The 22,722-nt window shown below is 41.2% G+C and overlaps 1 long non-coding RNA gene across 1 annotated transcript; it reads right to left on the bottom strand.

Annotated features, from left to right (window-relative positions):
• Positions 1 to 1,514: 1,514 nt before the first annotated feature.
• Positions 1,515 to 21,246, bottom strand: LOC311254363. The gene is made up of 3 exons (XR_014622242.1): positions 21,089 to 21,246; positions 11,130 to 11,270; positions 1,515 to 2,580 (listed from the first exon to the last, which is right to left on the bottom strand). It is a non-coding gene; the product is annotated as an uncharacterized lncRNA (long non-coding RNA).
• Positions 21,247 to 22,722: the final 1,476 nt, after the last annotated feature.

The raw sequence follows: 22,722 nt of genomic DNA, 5'->3' as shown, positions 1-22,722 counted from the left end.
TGTGTGTGCATGTTTGTGTGTGTGTATTTGAAAGGGCCCTAGCTGAGCCCTGCATAAACAAGGCTGGACACGGTTCTTGCACTTGGCCTCTCATGATTAATCGAAGATCAACAACAAAACGACAGAACATTTAGCTTTTTCCACTTATCTTCTTTCACGTTGAGGGAAAAAAAGCAGAGCTGGGAGCAAGAGTTCAGTGTTTATGTTGTCGTGAATGGACAGTGCTGACCTTCAGATTCTGTGGATTTCATTTGAAAAATGTCTTTGCTGTATTACAAACCATACTTCTTTTGCCACATCAGCTGAGGCTCCTGTTGAGTTTGGCCTGCATGCATTTAAATGAGTGATTTTTCACTTTTAGACACCATATAGTAGAAGTATTTTAAGATTCTCCAAAACGAATTTGAATATTTGGACCACTCCCTCTTTTGATCCACAAGCTGAACTCCTTTAAGCATCATTACAATGTGTTGTTTAAGCCCACTATTATGTCGAACGTACAGTGCAGCCAGAAACGATTAAGAGAACAAAACTTTTTTAATTGTCTTCTAGCCACGATAATGATGTTAAAGTGCTGATTTCAATCCTAATTTTCAACTTCTAAACCTTCAAACAAGGCACTAACAGTTTTTTAGGGTCAATGATGGGATGTTCTGAATCAGTCACCTGACCTCAATCTAACTAATCCAACTGTTTCAGCCCCCAAAACATCAAGGAAGTGAAGTTAGTTGCAGTACAGTCCTAGCAAAGCGTCAACAGGGAAGAGACTGTATCTAGTGTCTACACATGATATGACATCAAATATTAAAAGGTTTTATTTAAGATTATGTGAGTTTGTCCAATTACTTGTTGTCCCCTAAAATTCAGGGAATTATCTATAAAATGGACACAATTGCTACACTGTTCATCTAATGTGGATGTAAACTGTAACATCATTACCAATTATGATTGACAGACAATTCAACACCGCCAATCATGAATTGAGTCATCAAGCAGAAATGCAACAAGGCTCTAAGAATGTGTTGCTTTTCTCTGTTATTTCATTGTAGACATCTTTGGGTTTTAGACTGGTTGTTGGACAAAACATGCAATTTGAAAATGTAATATTGAGCTCTGGAATCAATAGATTTATTGAAAATGAAATAACTATGTGCAGCCTGAGCTGAGAATGAGCATGTCAACATCATAATCATGTATGTCATACCTAACGTACTGCAGTACTGGGACAAAATACTTTTTAAAAAAGTGCAACTATCCCCATAGTTTTTGACTGCACTTTATCCTTGTCTAGTATCTATACTCAACTCAAATGCTAGAATTAATGAATGAATTATTAATTAATGGCATTGTACAACGTTAGGAATTCAAGTTTCTTCACATTTAAGTTTGACAATGCTGCACTTACGGTCTGGTTGGGTTTGGCATAAGAATCACTCAGTCAGGGTTAGGAAAACATTATGTTTGCTCAAAATGCTGAGGTTTGTCACCACAAACGGCTGGAAAATGTCCCAATGTCGCATTAAGAATTTTTTATTGCCACAAAGATGTAAAAAGCTGTAAAACGTCCCAACAGTGGTTGAAATGACCCAGTCTTATAGGATAAAATGGGAAGCGAAAAGTTGTCTCGAACAGTCTCTTACTCGGCAGCAGTCTCACCACGCTGTCACACAACCACCCTGAATGAACCCCAATTCAATGTATCTGTGGTTTGCAGACACATACAATACCAACATTTTATTTTTGCATCCAGCTGCTATTCTACATTGGTGATGCAATAATCCAGTACAATACAAAGTTTGTTAGATATTTGAGTTGGAGATGGTAAATCAAATATCCACTAACAAAGCCGCAACAGCAGACACATGGTTGGAAACATCTGTGGGCCTCAGTGTGAGGTGGTAGTTTGCCGGCGGCCGGCAGCAGAAGCTGACAGGGCTGCCATAGTTCTCTTCAACCCGGATGTGGACCATCAGCTGGTCCATTTACCCTGTTGAAACTCTGTGAGGCATGAGGACCATCAGCACGGTGATGGTCTTTGGTCATACAGACAGCAGTAATGTGGTCTGACTGACTTTCCTCACAGCAGACCCCCCAGGTCTGATTCCTGGAGCAGTCAAAGTCCTGCATCTCAAAGTCACATACATCCATTTGGAGCCACTGGCCTGTGCTGGATCTCAGTCCCAGTGTGGCCTGTAATTGATCCCATCATTGCATTATGAGGCATCTAATAGGCCCTAGGTGAGGTGACCTCTGTTCCACCAGGTCTTTCACTCCCCCTTTCTGCTTGTCACTTCTCCAAACCATCACCCGTCTATCCCTTTCACCATGTCCTGCAGTCCATTTCACCCTTTCTTCTTCTTCGTGCCTCCTCTCTCCTCAGGTTTAGCAGCCATGTTGAGCTCAGATTCAGCTTAATGAGCGAGAAACGACACAGTTTATCCAGATCAGAGACAGTGAAACGCATGGGTACTTTCAGGTTTTTTTCTCCCTGCTATCAGCTGAGTGAACAATGAGACACCAGGATCGCAAGTGGCCTTTCATGATGACCAGGATGTGGGGTTAAGTCAGTCCACCAGAAACCTGGAGGAGAAAAAAGATTCAGAAAGTTAATAGATGAATACAGTCTGTAAATCTTGCTCTAAATCTTCAGAACCTTCATCTTTTCCATTCGTTGTCCAATTCCCATCATTCAAAGCTGCATGAGGGTTTATCTCAAAGTACTTTTTATATTATCTGTAGCTGGAAAGTCTTCCTAGAGACCTCTTGTACTTGTACAAAAGCCGAATGGAGCGAGCAGGGGGAAGGGTCATCTATTGCAGAGTGACCTCTGCTCTGCAGGGCCAAATGATAAGACACTTAAGGTCAAGGAGAGCACAATGGCCTGAGAGAGAGTCCACTCCAAAGACAAGAAGCCGCAGAGCAGGAATTTGAAACGTCCACTTGCCTCCAGAAAATCACTTGAGGTAAAGCTTCCAGAAGAGACGCCATCCTTTCATTCGGTAAAATCTGAGCTAAGTTAAAGATAGAAGGAGCTCAATCGGCTCTTAATCCTCGCCTCCTGTTTAGGGAATATGAAAGATGTAAAAACGTGTGACCTATTGTTTGCCATGCCACACACGTAGACAGTTTTTGGATCCAGTTGTTTTACTTTCTAGTTTTCCATGAGACAGTGTGATTCCAGCTATTATCCATGGCCATGCTTCTCCTTTAACATTTTCTCATCGTCCTGCCTTTGTGTCTACAGTTTGATGGATCTTTACAGTCTTTTCTCTGAAGCAGATACAGTGGGACAAGCGGAGACTAATTGATCAAGGGAGAAGCAAATCTCAGTGTCACAGTCTGGGAGTCCAACCCTGTTAGCTTTACGACGTGTGTCCAACCAGCGCAGCCGGGCCAGATCTCCGACAATCTCAAAGATCCCAGCAGATGGATGGGAAATTACATCTACCATTTGTTGTTAAGAGTCAGACGCATAGTTTCAACTGTGCTTTTCCTTGAAGTAAATCTGCAGCGATCATTCATGCCATTTGAGAAAGTCTCTGAATGTTTGCTGGAAGAAAAAATCTGATATTCGCAAATAACTGTTAAAAGGATGTTTGCAGCTTGTGAGGGATGGTCTGTGAAAAGAGGCAAGGATGAGATGACAAGCAGGCGATCACGGTATAATGAAAGATTTACAGAATAATGACACATATGTTCCAATTTTACACCATTCATTGAACTGGGGCAATATTTTAGGGATTAGAGATGACAGGCCATGATAGGCTGTCTCCTGAGTCCAGGGATCATGGTTGCATTCACATGCAAAGAGACTACACACTCACACACATACAAACAGACACACACACTTTGAAGTTTATGTTTTTACTCCTCTTTCATATGAAAATGACATTTTTAATGACCGGCAAGCACAAAAAATGTCCATCACACTCAGCCCTTTCCCTCCAAAAGTCCACAAGTTGGCGCAATAATGGCATTAGGGGCGTGCAAGAAAACTAATTAATAAAAGCCCTATCAATTCATTCGCTATTGCAACATCTGACAAAGAGAGCAGAATGACGAGTGCATGAGAGCAAGAGACAGTTGGCAAGGGTGGCCAGTTGAGAAAGCTCTATTCAGTCCCCCCGAAGTCCTTCATACTCACAGAGGAGATGACAAAGAGCACCAGTTAATTAGCAAGAAGTAGCATCTCAAGGAGGACTGCGAAGAAAACCTCCATTCACTCTCTCTGCTCACCTCTCGCTTATGAGAAAGACTGAAGGGTTGGAAGGAGGGGGGAGCCAGGGAGAGAAGGCTAAGCTCAGACTGAGAGCCCGGCTGCCTGCATGGGGCTGATTTGCTTGATTTAATTTGGACAGTCACTCCTTTAATTTGCAAGGTCATTGTATCTAACAGGGAGTTTCTATTAAGGCTGGCGAACAAGTGAAGGCCTTGGAGTGCAAGTCAACGATGTCCCCCTTCTGTCTGCTGGATGAGACGCGGCTGTGGAGGAGGAAAGAGGATGAGAAGAGAAGGATAAAGCTGAGAGGGGGATTTGGAGAGAGGATGAAGTTTTAATTAAGGCACTTCTGTGTTTCTAAGCAGACTAATTTAGCCATAGTTCCTCACAAGTGCATGAGACGATAGAAACAGAGGTGAGGGTGAGGGCTGGAGGGCAGCCTATATTAGATCTATTGTTGAAGAAGATTTTGAAGTGCCTGAATGTGTCATTAAAAAGAAAATAACAGTTGGAGGAAAAAAAGACAACTAACCAGTTGGCCTACTTTCCCTCAATAAAACAGAACTGAGCAAAATCTTTACCTTCTATTCAGAAAATTCACTGTTACACCATGCAGAGTTTGATTTAAAACTTTACAAAAGCAGGTAAACCGGATGATTTTTTGTAGTGAGAATGCAGATTAGGAAATAATGTAAAGACCCGAGTAATTAGCATTTACCATCGGACCAAGAGCAGAAGGGCAACAGCTTGCAAATAAATCTCTGATGGAGGGAACCTCGTTGGTTTAAATGCCGTTTTTGTTTCACTTGTTTAAATGGAGGCCTGATCAGAGCAGAGAAGTCCCAGAGGTCCACAGGCTGAGGTGCAGACAAAGGTAGGCCTGCCTGTGCTAAGGTCCCCGAGGACTGAGGAATATGCAAAGCCCTGCACCTCCACACTGAGGCTGAATTTGAATGGCTTAAACCAGGCTGCACCATAAGGAGGCAACATTCAGCTCCTATAGCCACTTGGCTTTACATATAAAGGTTAGAAATGTAAATGTATGGCAGTGACTGGGAAGTCAGGGGTTTAGGAATGGAAATGCATGTTTGTATAATGTCACTGTAGGCAAAGGGGAAGGCTAATTAGTGGTCAAACAAATGAAAAATAATTATTTACTGTAAAACGTTGTTATAAATGTCCCTCACGCATAACTCTGGAGCGGCAGGAGGGTTGAAAAAAACAATGGGACAGTTGAGTTCATTGCCTGTGACAGACAGTGTCAATCAAACTGCTGTGTGGAAAGGCTCACCGCCCAGGTCTTTGAGGGCGCATTGACTCTGTTCATCTTCACTGCACAGGTCTACACTGTTGAGGAGCGACTACACTGGAGCTGAGCTGCATTCAAAATGTCCGTTGGGTTTTTTTACTCTCTTGTAGTCTGCAAAACACATCAATCAACAGAATAAAAACTTTGGTTTGCTCTTTATTCCATTTTCTCCATTATCCCTACTTGGCTTTTCAGTCAGCTGAAGTATTGAAATAAGTAAAAATATTCAGGAAAAGTAATAATTATTGTCAAAAATTCTTTTTAAGACTGTTTTAAAATAATTTAAATCCCCACACGAGGTACAAATACACGCAGCATATTTCAAGGTCTGGAGATTTCTCTTCTCAGATTGTTTTTTCTTGTTGAGTAAATTCAGGACTGCGACACGGCCCTCTAGAAACTGAGGGAATTATGACTCTTTTCTGTCAGGACTAAAGAAGGAAGTAGTGAGATGCTGTTATAGAGGCACAACATCGGGGTGGGTGGATGGGTCAACGAAACACCAGACATAAACAGGGATTGCTGTTCACTTCCTGTTTCCTACCTACGGTTAATGCTGGTTTCTGTTAACCATGGAGGATGTTGTTTGCTAACATCATCATGTGGTTATTACTATAACCAAGTTGACAGAAGTCACCTAACCCTGACCATGATCTTTCACTCAACCTAACCAACCTTAACCATTTTCAGCGTAGACAAACCATGTCCTGTCGATAGTGGGGTATTACGAGATCCAAAAAACTCTTTATTCCTAAGAACAGCAATATTTTATGAGCTTATATCTATCAGCCAAGTAAAACCATTGCATAAAAGGTTAAATATCATCTGATAATGGAGGAAACGTAGACTTCAGTCTCCAAAGATGGAAAGCAAAGCACCAGTACGTCGAAAAAGCTGTTCCTAAAGTACTTAGTAACTAAGTAAATGTATTCAGTAACTTCCCCCCTCTGATCAGTTCGGACAAATCAGTCAGCTCATCCTGTCGTGTCTGTAAGTGTCAGATGGATTCTTCCTGCAGCCAGGAAACTGCTGACAGGAGCCACAACAGTGCTAACTAGGGCCTTTAGAGATGCAGGCTAATGGTTAGCCTGCAAGGATAACATCGCCGTTTCAGCATCTGTGTCTTTCATGTGTCAACAGGAAGGAAGACAACCGACAGAGGGCAGAACTTCTGTTTCCTGCCACTGCTCAACTTGATCAGCTGTCAAATTTTAAAAGGCTTTAAGGAATGCACAGCCTATGAGATGTGATTATTTCTTGTTATATTTGATTAGGTATTAGCAGCCAGTAAATACAAGAGTGATATGGACAGAGAAAGCTGACAAATAATCCTATCCAAAAACATCTAATTGGGGAATATTGACACCAAAGTCCTTCCTTAAAGTTAAGATAAATGAACCCTAATGGTGCTTCGATGTGTCATGAATATCCAAATAAGCAGCGTCGTGCCTTCACTGGTCAATATGGAAATGTTGACTGTCCATTTTGTGACTCATGAACTTTGGGAAGCATTAAAAAGGTTGAGAGAAAAGCGAAGACCTTTTCTTGGTGAAGTGTGGAGACTTTTTGGAGGGAGGAGGGTTTCAGGGGTTGTGCTCAAATCCCCAGAAAATTCAAAGTGAGAGAGTGGAGGGGGTGGATCTGCCAGAGGAGGAGGGTGGAGGGTGATGTATGGAAGCGTAAGAGTAAGAGTTTATTCACTGGTGTCTGAGGGAGCCTTTCAGAGCCACTGAGTGAGTGTCTATAGCGGGGCAATCAACCATAGGACTAGGAGGCTTTATCTCTAAAATACAACCCCACCTCCACCACCCCGCTCCACCCTTCACACACACATACACACACACACTCTCTCTCTCTCACACACACTCACACACACATACACACACACACACTCTCCCCGGTACCTGTGAGAGCCTCTCATGTGCGGCTAAGGGTGCCATTGAGGGAGACAGGAGGGAGAATGGGCCGTGAGGGACAAACAATCCTGAGGAGTCTATCATTCTGTGTGGTGTTGTCTTAGGGCCTGAATAGAGCCAGTGTGACCTGCCCACCACCACCACCACCACCTCCTCCTCCTCTCTTCTCCATCAACCCCTCCTATCTGCTGCCAACCACTCCACAACTACCACCACCCAGCACCTCCAACCGTCCTGCATTAACTGCCTTATGAACTTCATTTTTACAAACAACAACTTCTCTGGCCAGGGTTCTCATTTTTATGTGATCAAAAGTAAACACTAGTTGTTGTTGTTTTTTTGGCCATGACCCTAGTCCTTTAATATTGAGTATCTTCTAATAGTCCAATCCAATACTTAACTTAGAAAGTTGATTGAATGTGTCTGACACATTGAAATAACGTTTAGCGTTCTGAATTCGGCACACATTAATTTTCATGAGCTACTTGATCCAAATACTGAAGATCAGCTGAAGATTCATGACAATAAAACTAATCAACTTAATCACATTTTCATTTGGAGAATACGACTCCTAAAATTGACACAGGGCAGTCCACTAGAGGGAAGACCTATCACTCTTCTGTTGGAAGTTTAATTGTTTTTGTTCAAAAGTTTTTGCTCAAAAGTTGAGGTGCTGCTAGCCGAATGCTTTGTGCACTTTTCTGATCAAAGAGGAGAGATAACAGATTTGTTACCGTTTTTACTGAATCAAAATTACATTAAATTGAACACTTATTGCACATCAGACTCCATAGAAGTTGGCTGAAAATTTTGACTTTGAACGTGTTAAAAGAGTGAATGGCCCTTTAAATCAGAACTCATGAACATGATGTTTCTTTTCAGAGTTTCCTGAGAAAGAGATAAAGTTACATAATTTAGATTAACTTAAAATACGTCTTTTTCTTTCAGTATCAGACTCTTCCAAAAACAAACAGACAAAACAAATTTAAAAAAATATAAACCTCACCTGAGTCATTCGAAACACCTGTATCTTATAAATGTTCACTCATACTCAAATACAGTATATGAGAACTGAGCAGACCTACTTTAAATATTTATCACTGACAATAATGACATTTTAATACTCATAAAAGCTGTTTCTTTGTAGTCAAACTGCATTTACACAGAAACCAAATTTATGAACAAATTTATGAAGTTGCCATTATTGAAGGATCCGATTTTAGGCTAATTATTTCCAGATATCCATCAGCTTTAAGCATTTGCTTTATAATCAAATGGAAATAAAAAGAATATTATGACAAATACAGCTTACATCTATGTAAATTATTATTTTGACATGAAAACCACAGAAAACTCATGAAAACTCCAGTGACATTTTGAAAAGGTGTTCACGTGGAAAAGGACTTTCAGAGACAATTTCGACGCTGCCTAAAATCAACAACAGCACTGCATCAAAAGATCTTACTACCATACAAAATAAGTAATATTCAATGCCACCGTTTTTTAAAACTATTTTTTTTCTGCAATATTTGCTGATGGCAACTCCTGTGTGATAGAGGTTAGGGAAGGATTGTGGTAATGGGAAATAAGGTATGGTTAAAATAAATAGGTAGTAAGTAAGGTATGGGTTAAGATAAGGCAACTAAAACTTTGCTTAAGTTTGGGAAATACTGCTTTCATAACTTGTATTTCATTATTTGTATTTTATCTTCTCACCTGTATCTGTAGCAAACACCCACACATAACCCCTTGTCTCTTTGTCTCTTTGTACCTTGAATCCTAACAATTATGCTTTCATTGGACAATTCTGCCACTGGTCAGGGCCAATGCAGGATGTAGTGTAGCCCTTAATAGAGCAATGTGGAAAATCATGATATGGAGGTTGGGTTGGTGGGTGAATGTGTAACACATCCAACTTTCATGTGGGGAGACTTTAGGCTCCAATGACTGATCTGCAATTATCTATTTAGTTTTATTTTACTGTAGCCAGAATATTTTACCTGAGAAAGTCTGCAAAAGCCAGTCGGAGAATTATTTTCAGTGCAGTCGTTCTGGAAGGCACGAAACAACCTATTTTGTCCTTCCAGTAAGGAGACTTGTTAGTGTCAATACAGTGCTCTCATTTAAAATGAATGAGAAGGCTGCATTTTTGTTTGCACTACTGTTGGTCTGAAACAGCCTTAAAGCCCTTGAAATTCTTTGGCCCTTCTTGGGTTAAATGCACCCTTTGAGTTCACAGACTCAATGCACTAAAAGTCCTAATTTCCGTCAGGCAGAGACTCTTCCATCAAGCTCCACGGTGTGGGAAAGGCAGGAGGACCATGTCTCATTCAAACATATGGTCCTCTGATTCCCTCTGCCTGATCTGTCTGCAGCATCTGTTGCCAAGTGCTCCACACAGACAGACACTGTGACCAACAGCATTGTGTAGATGTGTGTGTTAGTGTAGATGACACTAGAAGAGAAGGCCAGGGGGGTACCCAGAGTTGGTGCAAGGGTACTGGGAGGGAATGGGGCTGGTGGCTGCTGGGGTAAGGTGGGGGGTACGAGGGCACCAGAAGGGCGTAAAGAGAAAGGCAGAGAATACAGTCATTACCCACCCAGGGCTATTCCTCTCTGGCCCATTAGCTGCTGGCGGCCGTGACCAATTGGGTTTTGTCACTCCTAGCAGGGTCATCCAGTGGTGGTCTGGGCCTTTTCTATAATGGACGCTCACTCAGCCGTCCTCACACAAAACCTTTGAGAAGGAAAGAAATTCTCTCCCTGACTCTCTCTCCTCTCCCTCTCAGTTTAAAAAGACCCAGTCAGGCAAGAAAGAGAAAGAGTGAAAAGTGATCATGAAAAGAGATTTGTTGCGATGTGAAGCGCGCAGGGAAGTGATCGTTTAGCCACACGTGGGGTGAAGGGACTCCATGGCGGTGGGTCTTGTTAACCCTCTTGACTCGTATGCCAGAAACCAAATCAAATTGTTCCGTGCCTCAAAGTCTGAGGACGTGGTTCCTTGTGGGAAAAGCTCACAACTTCACAACTGGCGGCGTGTGTAATTCTCAAAGTGGAAAGGAGGAATTTGAATAGGCCATGGCAGATTATCCAGTGTGTATGAACACTGATCCTTGAACTCAGATGGTTAAAACTGTGCCGCTGAAATGGCAAAGATATTTGCCTGCATTTCCAGTTTGATTCCATGTGGTGACTGAAGAGAAAAAGGTGTGAGAGAAGTGACAGAGGTTAATCTTTGAAAAAGATGAGAAGTATTGCTTTCATTTATTCCCTGAATGAAATGAAGCTCCCTCTTTCTTGCACAATTCTGTTATAAATCATTACCGTGAATTATCGAAACATATTCGCTACTCTCATGTGAAAACCATGAATTGAATGTTCCTCTAGCAGCTGAAAGATACTCATCTTCATATTTTGGGCTCTAAACAGCCACCAGACAAGCTCAAAAACACGCCAAAAGTTCATTTTATGAGATTTGAGGTTCCCATGCAGACAAAATAATTGTGTGCACATAAATGCATATTCCATCCAATATGAGTTGTGTATGTCTGTCTGTGTGTGGGTGTGTTTTTTTGTCCAGTCCCAAGCTGAATAAAAGGCCAGTTAGCCACCTAGCGGGCTACTAATTCTCCATGTCAAATACAATGGCTGCAATTATATGGTAATCAGTGTTGGTGGCTCATACCTTTCTGCTGCTTTCTGTGAGTGTGTGTCTGGCCAAGCTGCTCCTCAGGGAGACGGTTAGTCACGGCTTATTATTGACCCATTAGACACCCGTCCCACTGCCAGAAAGAAGCCAGTCGGCTCACAGGCCGCGCTGCATTCACTGAACAACAATAACGAGAGGGAGACTGAAAATGAAGTTAATCATTTTGTTATCTGTGGACCAAATGAATAAACTCATTGGAGCCAGACCGTGATTCAGATTGTTATCTGTTAAAGGACTATTTCAGTGGTTTCACATGTTTAACATCATAGATAAACACTTACCAAAGCATGTGGCTGTGTTTCAGACAGTTGGGTGTATTTTTAACCATTGCAGGGATCCAATTATTCATCCGTAAGACATGAAAATTAATGAGCCAATTCTTAAAGAGCTCTTGTGTTGTGCAAACTATTAAAGTAAACATCAAGTCTACATTCATTTAAAATAAAATTCAATCATTGCTACGAGAAGTACATATTGTCTTTTTAAATCAATATGCACTTAACCTCAATACCGCTCAGTGACAATGTAACTTTGACAAAAAGGAACGTCGAGGTCACGATGATGGATTACGAGAGTTTGCTAATGTTTTCATACAGAAATGAATGAAAACCAATGGCTGCCTTGAACTGCAAAAAAGTATCTGAAAATCTAAAAACTGTGTCGCATTCATTCACAAAAACAGATATAAACCGTTTGCAAATGCATTTCAATAGTGGCCAGATTTCATTTTGCTACTAATTATATTATATATCACTATTATTTTTGTTTAAACTTGAGGATGACCTGTTTACTACAAGTTAAAGATTATCATGCAAAGCACGCTCGTAACATGACGCAAGCCCGTGAAGACATTCTCTTTCAAAACGTGTCCTCTCTTTGTTGCTTCTTCTCTTCGTCATATAATCGACAAATGTGTTGTTTTGATATAATCCCCCAGATCTGTCAACTCTGAAGCTTGCCCTCTGCTCCCCCGTCCCTCTGTCCCCCCACCCCACAACACACCCACACAGACCCCTCTGCCACCTCCTCTCCAGTCCCCACCCCTGCAAAGCAAAGCTCTCTTTGTTAACCTAATGTGCTTTTACCAGTTGCTTTCTGCCAGCGAGACATCTGCTGTGTGCAACCAGTCAATATTGTGAGGACAGTTCAAAGCGGCCAGTTCATTATCTGTGTCAGCTTAACAACCCAAAGGTAGCGGTCTAAGGGACACAAGGAGGAGGAGGAGGGGGAGGAGGAGGGGGGAGAGGAGGAGAGGAGGGGGACACAATGTGTGGGGACACAATGGACTCCTCATTAACCAGTGATTTATCATGATAGGATGCCCAGTTCAACCTTTGCCCCCCCCTCGCACACACACACCTCTAGAAAAGGATGCTATTGTTGGAAAAAGAAGAGAGGACTGTGAAAGTTGAGTTGAAAGTGGAATGATATAGTTAAAAAGTCAAATGAAAAGTAAAAGTGAAAGAAAATCATCCACAGTGAAGTGTGTCCTTTTTGAGAGTGTGTTAGAATAAAGGCCGACGAGGGCGAACACAGACAAACTTCGGTGCTTTTCAGTTTTTTTTAACAGTGAAACTAATAAAAAAAGGAGTTGGTAGCTTCTCTGAAATGGTTATTGTCACTTTGATTCCATTCTGCCTCTCTCTTGGATTTGAAACATTTTACTATGGAAGACTTGAACGCAGCTTTTACTTCTCAGATTGCTGAATTTTCCCTCTTTGTGAGAAAGGCCAGCGGTCAGAAAAGTCAACTTTATTAAACATTACGCTCAATCTGATTCACACCGTAAAAATTAGCCTTGCAATAGACACACCCTCCCAGTCCCGAGTCAGGCTTTATGAAAGTCAAATCTCTCGGTCATGATGATATCATACATGTCAGAAGGCCTCTAAAGATGCTTCATGCATGCATATGCAGGGAGATCATAGTCCATCCTCGGCCGCTCTGCCCTCACAGAGGCGGCGCCCCCTCTTGCACATAAAGGCTGTATAATGAGCGTTTAATGTATGGCTTCTCAAAATGCAGAGAAAAGAGAATATTCAACGTGGCCCATGTGGTGGTTTTGTAAAGCTGCTGCACCGAGGAACACACCCCTTTTCACTTTCTCCTTTTCCATCCTTTCCATGCAAACCCCCCTCCTCTCCATCCCTCCCTCCCTTTCTGAATCCATTTGCCTAAATCAATCTCACAGGAGGCGGTCGTGGATAATGTACCAGCCAGGGTTTGTAAACCGTTTTGTTAACAATGCATTTTTGAAAAGAAAAGAAAAGAGGAGGAGAGGAGAGAGATAAAGCGAGACAGAGAGAGTGAGAGAAGGAGAGACGGAGAAATGGGCAGAAGGGTGTTGAAAAAGGAACAGTTGGGTGGGTGTGGTGCGCGGCGCTGTTTCGGACAGGCCCCGTCGACTGGTGACACCCCTGTCCCATCTCCTCCTCCCTCAGCTAAAGCCTGCATCCGCCCAATTCGGTCCAGTCCTCGCTTTAGTCACACCACCTGCCTTCACCATTCTTCACCACACACCCACCCGTCCGCTGACAGGACAAACAGACGGCATAAACCCCCGTAACTCAGCCTAAACGCCCCTCTCACACACATGCTACACAAGTATACACACTGACAGGGCTAGTGTTCCCTTTATAGGATTATAGTGATCAATAACGAGCAATGAGAGATGATCACACTCAATTTCCCAATCATGTCTTTCTCCTCAGTGGTGACACCTGACCGCTCTGAACAGATTCATGTAGGAGTCATACAAACAGTACGTTTGTACAATTTATTTTTACGCTTTTCTTTAATGTTACACTTATAATTTATGTATATAAGCCTTACTACTAAACTGCCAAGAGATTGTGCGAGTTAAAACCAGGGCTAGTAACCATGACACAGGAGCACTTGGCTTTTAAAGTTTCACATACCCACTGAACTTGTCCATACGTTATTTTGGGTAATTTGCATCTTACTACTGAAAGTAAGTTGAGGTTAGGGATGGTCCACTTTTCATAAAAGAAGCTGTTTGCTGATCTTTTTAATAATTTGTTTGTGTTGTATAGCTGTGGCGTCTCTTGGAAAAGAGATCTTGATTTCCTCAATGAATAAATGATAGAAAAAATGAATGAATAACAGGATAAACAACAGAATGAAAAAACTTGCAAAGCTGCAGCCTTTGTAGTTTGTGACGTATCATGTGTTTTGCTTGTTCGAGAAAATACAATGTGAATGCAACACTATTTGGCAGCAGACATGGTAGTCCTGGATGTTAGACTTTCCAAACACCACTTTTATGACTGAAGACCCTGAATCTTTAAAATGCAAAACATCTTAATTTTATAACAGCCCCAAAATCAATTCAGCTGATAAATGACCTGACACAGATACACGCACTGCAGAGTTGTACCAGTTATGTACTGTTGGCTACTCAGCAGTGGCAGTGTAACAGGCTTTGGTACCTTGGTGATGGGAATGTGAATGATGCTGCTGATGCTGTTGAGTCAACTTTTCATTCACTTCTCACACAAATTAATTTAATATTTAGAATGAAAGCAACTTAAATGTGTACTGTACTGAAAATACTACAAAGCAACTTCAATCAGACTATAGACCAAAAAATGTACCACAAAAAATCATTCACGATCATTGAACAATCTGACAGACAACTTCGTCTGTTCAGGCTGTAAAACGAGGGGGTCATCATCTTCTGTACAAGTTAGTAGTGACAGTCCTATCAGCAGGGACCTGTTCCTTCATGTTCTCAATGCCGAGCTACATTTGCCTATCAAAGCCCCTTTTAGCCTGAAGGAGGCCTGGGCCAGTTTGACACCATATTCCCACGGGGCCCTCTCAGATCTCCACCAAAGCACCCATTACTGGATCATAAGCTCCAGAATCAGGCTACACTGGACAGGAATCCCCAGTAGAGTCGCGTGGATCGGAGCTGATTTGCAACATAAGCCCCCCTGTGATTGCCCATTAGCCTCTGTCCCCATTGACAGCGGCTAGCAGGGTAGCATGTGTAGCTCTAACTAGCTACTGTGCATTCCCATTGAAGGTTTGCTACCAATACGTCCCCTAATTGGCTGTGAGGGGTATTAGGAGAGGTTGTGGCTTCAGGGAATTGATAGTGACATCTGATCTGATGTCCACTTAAAATGAAGACTGTGTTGAGTCATAGTGTGCTGACAGAAGAGTATCCCCATGGGAGAGGGGTTAAGATCTGATGATTGATGGGTCATTATAATACAGGCCGCGTGTGTCAAGACTGCTTTTACTTTTGGCTCATTTTCTTTGGTCCACAACACAGTTAAAATATGTGTTTGTTCTGGCCAGCTAAAGTGAACCAGGGCCTGTTAACAAATCTGGACTGATCTCAAATCAACTATTTGTTTGACAGCATTTCTGGTAATCCAACATCCTGTCACAAAAGACACGATGGCAACAAATTCCAGCTGATTCCAGCTTCTCTTACAGTACCTGCTTTTATTTATACTCCAAATATTTTGAATTTAAGAAAAACATTTCATGTGAAACGTGACCGTGACATTTCATGGTGGCATACAATCTTAAACTGTCACACAGTCTTGACAGAATGCCCGTCTCTCATAAATACCGAGTGTGCACAATGTGAACTTATAATGTACATAGTTGTCAATGCAGCTTTATCACAGTTTGCTTACTGTAAAAACACAAACGTGAAAATGACCATTAAACAAGATCAAACTCTAATAACAGAGTAAATAGTTTCAGGGAGGATGCAGCCAGGTATCGCTCCTCATGTAACATGTTGCAGGGAGATGGATCAGGAGAACTCAGCTGACCGAAGGATGGTTAAAGCTAGTGCCTGCGTGCAAGTATGTAACCGAACTGCTGTGTGCTTTCTGCAGTAATCTGATTTCTTAAACATCATGGAGGCATAAATGTTGACTTCTTGGTTATGTACACAGAAGGCGTATTTATAATCAGCTTGTGTAGAAATACATAGTCTTGGGTAGCCATAGCCAAAGTATTGCTGCGACAACTGTGTGGGCGATGAAAGAAAAGATAATTACACATAGCTTTGCATCTCCAAATTCAAAATAATTAAATTCACAGTATGAATAAAGCAGAAACTGATACCAGTAGCCACAAGACATTCGTGCTGTAAGTTGCTCCAAATACGGCTTCAAAGCAAGTCAGGTGAAAGTGAGACTTGAACTCTGATTACTGTCTGGCTCTTTGGATACACATATTTTATAGTATTCAGGTTGATACTGTGAATCTAAGCTTAGGCTTCTCTGAGCAACCTTTCTTGTTTCTTGAGTTCACTTTTGGTCTGAAACAAATTGGCCAGAACTTTCTTTGGTTGTCAATCAGATATCCATACTTCTTGTTTTTTGGATAAAATCTTTAGTTAAAAAAGCCTTTAAAACATGTATGTGAAAATTGGGAAATCAATATGAGATTGATTTCAATCATTAAGAATTGTTTGTTGAACGACTCCAGGTGTAAACATCTGACAAAATTCAATGCATTTCTCTCTAATCCTGCATTTTTACAAACTATGTAAACTCATCATAACTATTATATTATGGCTGGCAATGATAGAGAAGCAAGGAAAACCCAATTTATCAGTTCAAAACATTTTAGATCCACCAGAGACCACAACACATTCACTCTGAGCCTCTTTAAACAGCCACAATCAGTCTGAACAGAGCAACACATGAGCCAAGCTGCATGTGGTCTGCAGATCAGAGCACACAGACACTGAGTGTGGTCCATCAACAGCTCTTCCTAATCAACCCCGGAGACCCCAGCCTTTTAGCCGCCAGCCCTCAACATGTCTCGCTGTGTTTACACACGCTGATTAGTTTGGTAAGTGTACAGAATGTCCCAAGGACGGTGATCTCTGAATCAATGTGCCCCTCAGTCCCATCCTTTATCTTCCCATCCCTCTGTCACAAAAGCCAGAGATCCTCTTGGAATCGGTGAGAGAAATTAGGGGATCAGAGTCGGCCAACTCCTGAGCAAACAGACTGAGCTAATGGACCAGCCGCTTTCTCCTCCCCTCAAATTATTAGTGGAGCGAGGGAATGTAGCCAGTCCAGTCATGATGTTAATGCTAAAGCTTGTTAATCCTTTATACACACACTGGCCTCGCACTTGCCTTGATACACACACGGCTACTGAGTAATCACTCCACCACCCAGGCAGTGGGAGAGGATGGGAGAGCGAAAGCAAAGGAATGGGACTGAAAGTGAACACATACACATGGCGGGGTTCCCAGGGGCCTGGAAAAAAGATCTGTGAGATGTGAGAAAAGATGTGAGATCTTGGGCATGGTCCAGGGTTGAGACTTGTTTCGGTTTGACATGATTTCCATCGTGTGAAACAGGTTTCAAACTCGATGTGTGGGATTTCCTTTTTTGGTGGTTAGTTTTCCATCACACCTGTTGTTTGAGATTTTTCTGGAACTGTTATAAAATATCTACTTTGATTCCAACAAAATAAGAGCTTAGGAGTAATCAAAAAAGTCTTTGGACTCTCTAGGGGGGAACCTGGTGCACATGTGACACACAGGTAACCTAATACAAATCTTCCTCCTCATCTCCATCAACACATCACTGTGGAAGCCCGTCTCTACTGGGTTTAGGGTTGGCAACAGCTGGCTAAAGCAGAATATGCTAATGCCAGTTCTTGGGAGGAGTACTTTAGGCTTATGAGGGATTAGCGCTTGTTGGCCAGCCCTGGATCCCCGCTGAGCGAGCACGCTAATACAGGTGTTAGTAAACTGGCATTAGACTCCAGCTAATTAGCTTCCATTCACCGAGTGATTGTCCAGCCAGCTCTGCCATTTGTAGCAGTGTTTGCTCATCGGCAGGGAGGTCTCTGTGCTGTGGTGGGTCCGTTATGATCCGACATGATCTCCCTTCTTCCTTCTTTCACTCTCCCTCTTGGCCACTGGATACCAGGGCCCATCCAGGAGACAAGCTCAACTGGTTCTACAAGAGCCAGAAGCAAAGACAGAAGGACAGAGAAGAGACAGCAGCATCACACAGAGACAGTGTCCATCATAAATTATATAAATATGGGAATGCACTTTTGTTTTTCTCAGTTTTGGCCATCCATCCACACAATGGCAACATTGACTGCATCCCAAAACAAAAGTCTTTTATGTGAAGCCAACTTTCAGTCGACAATCAAACAGGTTGTTAACAAGGCAACAGTAATGTTTGGTCAGATCATCTCCGCCAGATTATTTGTGTGTGAGCGCACCTGAAATGTCAGTAATCATCTCTCATTACACAAGTACACCTCCTGAACCAGGAGCCAGGAAGCTAGTCTGTAAACTAGGACGGCTGTTTACAACAGAAGGTTCAGGTGCTTGTTTTACTTTTTACCTTCGTTTTATTCTCCAAATAAGTTTTGCCAACCTGAAGTTTTGCTTAAGACCTGTACGATTGTCTCATTTTACAAGTTTTTTGCCAGGTCTGTCATCTGGTTTCCATTCTTATGTTTTACAGGAATAAAGACTCCACAGTCATGTCAAATAAAAAACGAAATTACTAATTACTAAATAATTAGAATTGTTCATTTGAATGACAAAAAATGTGTAAAACAAAACAATAACATAATTAACATCACCATTCCAGTTAATGTCAATAAATAATAATACTGAGTTACAGCCAAAACCTCCTTTTTAATTTTTTTAAGTCTTTACCAGATGCCATGTGAGATGGCAACATGACACTGAAGGTGTTATGGAGAACAAATAAGAAATTTGAGCATTACTTAATTATCTTGTCATGTCATCAACTAGAAAATTATGAAAACATTTTTGGACAAACAGAAAAGATGTCATCTTTACTATTTCAAATAAAATTTTTTAGATTTACTGGCACATATTGTGGCTTGTGATGTCACACTCTTTCCCTGTCTTGGACAGGCAGATCTCCTAAATCTCACTATTTTGAGAAAAAGGAAAAATAGACACGTTTTAAGCATGATCACCATGCATTCTATCTAACTTCAAAGGTACTAGAGTTTCAAAGCCTAAAAGATCAGAAGAAGTTCCTCACTCATACGGTCATATGGGTTTTTTGCATTTTTCTTTCAGAAAAACAAAAGTTGCTGCCGAACAATAAAAATGTGGTAGGTGCGTGTTCCTGAACTATTTTGACAACCCTCTTTATTCCGATAATTGCTCTATGTTTACACTTGTGATGTGATTCACTGATTATGAAGGTAGGTGGCAGACAGGAATTAAAAGATGGGTATTACATGCCCTTCAGTGTTGCTGGATGTGGGAAAGAGACTAAAGGTTAGTTGGTTGACATTCCCGAAGCCATTCTGCCGGGGATGTCGGCTGTTCAAAGGAGTCATTAAGCTTCACCCGTCCTGCCACAAAGGAGAGATTTAAGAGAGCAAATAGATCTGATAGTGAAAACTCAAAGCCAAACATAAATATCCTCTAAGAGGCTTTGGTGTATTATTCTATTATTATACCCCCATACAAGGCCGTACAGATTGAACTGTTTCAAATGTAATTTTCTCCTGGGAAAGTCACATCATAACGGATCATCGGCCCTTTTGAAAACGAAATACTGATAACAAATCATAAATATTGACATTTAAATTCAGTTTCTAGGACCCGAAGATCATACGTCACCTAAATCAAAGAACGTATCGACTAACTCCTGAAATATTTCTAACATGTAAAAGCATCTGCCCAACACTGAGTAATGTCAACATTTGTAAGCGTGAAACCACTGAATATTGTTAAAGGGACGTCAGGACATTTACCTGCTGTGTTGTGGCAACAGAACCAGGCATTTCCAATAAGATGTTGGGACAATTTCCTAACCAAAATATTAGCACAGCGTTGTCACAACATTAAATTGAAAACCGAACATAGAGAAACAAAGTTTTAACATATGCATTGTTTGCAGGAACATACATTACAAACATTTGTTCTGGTGATTGGGTTGAAAAAGGAATCTGCTGTCAGCTAGTTGACAGACATTATCAAAGCAATGCCAATCAAAAGGAATCACAGGCCAATACACATCCATTCAGACAAAGGTCTTCAGCTCAGCAGTGGAACAAAAGTGACAGTACACTTGTTGAAGAGGCATCCTTTAGTAGATGTGACAGGGGGACATGCCAAAAAGCAGGGTTTCAGACGTGCTGATCAAATTACAGGACAGTGTGTTCTGTAATATGTTTCAGCAGGTGGTTACAGACACAAGGAGATATTTCTAAGACAACAAAGCATGAGTTTGGTTTCAGACATGCTGGTACCAGATGGTGTGTGATTTTTTATTTTTTTTGGAGCACTATGGTCATCTTTTTTATATCAATGCTTGAAAGCTCATTTTGCTAATTGTGTTTGATGATTTTTCCTTGTTGATTGCCAGTATTGAAGTAGTATCAAACTGGTATCGTATTACAAAGGCAAAGGTGATAGTAAGCAAGAAATAGAAAGTAAGGTAGAGAGTATGCAGTTAGGTGTCAGGTAGTCTGACTCAACAGACGTGTAGTGATACAGTAAGCCTCCATTGGCCAACTATTGTTTTCTCTGCTTCCTTCGTCCCTCTCTTACTGTTTTGCATCTCTGTCACAAATATTCACTCATCCAATCAAGTGTCTGTACATATAATTAATAGACAACTTTGACCTTCACTGAACAAAGTATAGGATTAATCAGCCATGTGCAGAGTAACACTATTTACAAAGTACACCTGATCTTAAGGTAGGTTAAGCTGAATATACTCTAAACAGATGTTAGCTCAGACAGTGGATGTATATGTTATAGTGTTTATACATCACTGCATGGACCTCTTAGCATACAGTGCAGTGTTCACACATTTGTTAGTGCAGAGCCTAAACATGCACAAGTATGATGTGTAATACAGGCTTCAGAGATTCTAACTGGTTTAATTAATTTTAAAAAGCCCACTTACCTCAGAATGATAATGACTTCTTCCAGACTTATTTCAGCGCTGGCACAGTGCAAATATGCTGTCCTGAGGCTCTCTCCTTTCCACTCCTCACACATCTCCACTCTCCTGCATAGTCGGCACAGTTGTAGATAATGTACAAAGACTTGTAGAAACGTGTAACTCTTCCTATAAATAGGAATAAACATTTGTTGTCATCTGTTTTTGTACCTCATGAATGACTTAATCACAGCAAACATAAAGCTTTCTTTTTGATTGGTCACTGGATGTCTTCACAAGGAAATCATCCTTCAAAAACATCTTTTATGAATTCTTCAAATCTAAATCTGTTTATTTCAAGCTAATTTTTTAAATTTATTTCTTAAATAAATGCACAACAGAAACATTACTAAACGTAGACAAATTTAAGGAAGAGTAACTGCCACGATCACTGAATGAAATCAGCAGAAATACTGACGGACGCAGAAGTTAGCAGCAGGTTGGCCAGATGTGCAAGTGAAGTCTTATCTCTACCTGCTGGGAGCTGCCAGGTCCCCCAGACTCTTTTTAGGCTCCTCTATTGAAAAACAGTGATAATCTGTTTGCTCATTTAATGAGCTCATTGTTCCTCAGAGGAGGAAAAGCAGGTCTCATTGCTGCTTAGCTGTGGCTCTTTGAGCAGGAAAGCTCCTCTGAGCATCACTGATACTCTCCTTCGCCTCGAACATATTGTGAAGGTCTGAGCCTCCAGTCTGAGCCTGTAACAAAGCCAAGCTTGAGGAAGAGCCTGAGCCTCTGTCCTACTGTGGAGTTACTTTATTGTACCGCTTTTTTCACAGCTGATCAGAGGATCTGGCAGCTGGCATGGCCTTTTTAACTTTTGATTTTCCCTTTAAATTATCTCTGAAGTTCCTTTAAATTGAGGAAAAAGGCTTCCACAATATATGACGATTTAACATACTACATAGGGCAAATGTTGTTTAATATCTGAAAATGAGCCAGGACTTCTTTTATGTTGTATGTAACTGTACAACAAAAAATACATTTTAATAAATACAATTTTTAAAACACAGTAAAAAGAGGGTGATATGATAGATAAGATAATGACTTTATTAAGTACACAAAAAGGTCCAAAGCAACACTAGAATCAGAATAATACGAAAATATAAAGGCCAAGGCCAGAATAATGCCGTTTTCTGAAACAGACAGCCTGCACACAAGATTTCATATTATGGCAGAGCAGGTAGGTACACCAACGTTGACAACCATTCGGCTGACACCAGACCATTGTGGAAGTTTAAGAAGCAGCGTCATGCATACGCCACATGAAGTGTCTGCATGTTGCTTTATTTATACAAACGCCACAAGTGGGCAGTATATAATGGAGGACAAAATTATCTAAAATCTTCATAGCAACCAAACACAAGCTGAATTTACAAGCAAACATCTCAGCTTGCACATTACGCTTGCAACACTATGGATATCTTTATCATCATCACCCAATAAAAAAAATCAATGAAAATTAGATGTCGATTTAGTTGAGTTTTTAAAGATTATTTCGAGGGTATTTTCTGATATCAGCAGCAGCAAACTATTAAAACTGCTTCCGTTAAAAGAGGTCCGTATCTATACATTTCAGCAATCAATGTCTTTTGACA

Source organism: Pagrus pagrus, assembly GCF_965226575.1.
Source record: "Pagrus pagrus genome assembly, chromosome: 1".
Classification (NCBI taxonomy): domain Eukaryota; kingdom Metazoa; phylum Chordata; class Actinopteri; order Spariformes; family Sparidae; genus Pagrus; species Pagrus pagrus.
Note: the sequence above shows the minus strand (reverse complement) of the source record. Positions and strands in the feature narration are given on the sequence as shown.